Source organism: Sturnus vulgaris, chromosome 16, assembly GCF_052056855.1.
Source record: "Sturnus vulgaris isolate bStuVul1 chromosome 16, bStuVul1.hap1, whole genome shotgun sequence".
NCBI lineage: Eukaryota > Metazoa > Chordata > Aves > Passeriformes > Sturnidae > Sturnus > Sturnus vulgaris.
This window is the reverse complement of record NC_142258.1, coordinates 5651977-5654037: the sequence shown is the minus strand read 5'-3', so window position 1 is coordinate 5654037 and position 2061 is coordinate 5651977.

Sequence of the window (2061 nt, the reverse complement as noted above, 5' to 3'; positions counted from 1 at the left end):
GCTTGGTTTCTTTGGGATTTTCTTCAATAGCTTTGTAGTGTGTAAGTTTTGGTGTCATCCTCTATTCTCAGCTGTGTAATAAAATAAGGGAGCTCCTAGGTGCTTGTCTACACCATTGTAGGGTAGGGTGCTGGGTTTTTTTGCACACACAAATCATGGAAAATCAGGATTCTGATGTGAGTTTTTAAAATTGTCTGTATTACAGACAGAAAGTGCTCTTTGGCTTCTAATTCCCAAGTGCCTTGGCTTTGTGTCAAGTCTAAAAACAGACTCAGTGGGGGTTGTTCATGCTCCTTATGCTGTAGGAAGTGCTCATGTTTGTTTGTCCATCTGACCTAACTTTACCTTTTCAGGCCTGTGACATAATTGTTAACCAACCCATGATCTCTTTACAGCAATGTCTACTTGCCTTCCCAAAGAAACATTTGAGACAGATTACACACACAAGACAAGTTTTATTCCTAGCTTAAAGTCAAACTTCTGGCCACTTCTCCACAAAACACTGGGTTGCTTTGAAAATTCTCCAGAGAGGAACAATAATACTAATGATACAGAATAGTTGAAGAGTTTCTTATGGTTCCAAAAGCTATTGTACATTCCTGTAGAATAGGATACTCATTTTAGGTCCTTTGTACTGTCTTTGAAGTTCAGCTTTCTTTTAATGAAAAGCCGAAGTACAGCTGTTCCTGTACTGAGCAGCATTTTAATTGACTAAAAACTATTAACTGTTTAACTCACTGTAAATGGAGGGGCAGCTAAAATTCTTATAAGGCACAATGTGAGTCAAGTTAAATAGAGTGAAGAGGTTGTGGAGTCTCCAGCCTTGGATATATTCAAGATCTGACTTAATACAGCCCTGAGAAACCTGTTCTGCCTGAGCCTGTTGGGCAGGGGCAGGGGCCTCCTCCACCCTGACTATTCTGTGGTTCCATGAAATTGTTTCCTTAATCTAATCAATTATTAAAAAGCAAATTAAATTAGACAGGAAAGAGACTCTACAACTATCCTAGCAGAGACCTTGTTCTCAAAATAGTCTTTCAAAGCACTGCAAAGCAGCAGGTTCCTGCAATACAACCCAAAGTTTCACTTCAGCATCAAGAACCCAGTTCTTATGGTGAAATTCCCTTGAAAGTCCCCCAAATAAATCCTACTTAATGATACTACTACAGGCATGATATTTTTAGATTATGTTGACAAAATTTAGATTCTTTACCACTGAATAACAGCCTCATGATAGCTGCAGTACAAATGTTGGTCAAGTGCTTTTAATTACTCTTGTGATCTAAAGCAGAGATGTTTGCAAACTCAATTTCAAATGTGGGATGAGAGAACATTCTTGGTTGACGTGGAATCTAGTCAAAGTTTTTCAAGATGTTCTAAAGCTGGCACACAAATAGTGAGAGCTGAAGTATTCATCAAGCTTGATATCTTCAGCAGGCTGAGAACTTTTTTTCCTCCATATGTTGAACATTTTGTTATCTTTCAGAGCAGTCCATTGTGGGATGCCTCACAAAGAAAAATCTCCACATTATCCAAGAAACCAGCTTTTTATTCAGAGCTAGGAGAGCTTGTTAAAATGAATATTCTAACAGTCCTAGAGACATGCTAAACACCACCTTGATCTTGTTTGTGTGTGTGACAAACTGGGGATCTGCCACTACATCCTTTTATTAAGTCTTCTGGGTGTAGGACTTGACAATGTGCTAACCTTGCTAGTAGTTTACCATATTTCAACTTATATAACCCAAATCTCTTAAATCTCTTCACAAAAATTTATTGTTATTGGGTCTCCTGTGAATGGTTTATGAGTCTGGATTTTAAAGAGATTTCCTTAAGACTCAACTTTCGGGTTCAACCTTTTACTGCATCAGTAGGAACTAAAATGTTTTGGGTTTTTTTTCCTGTTTGGCCAGATCAGCTCTTATATTTTCTAGATTTAGTTAGTGCACATTACAGAACGTCACTAGCACCGCATGCATTACGTCACTTTTAAGCAAGGGCAATTTTGGGGAGCAGAGCTGTTATCTCAAACTTTCAGGCTGTCAGGCACTTTAGATAAGC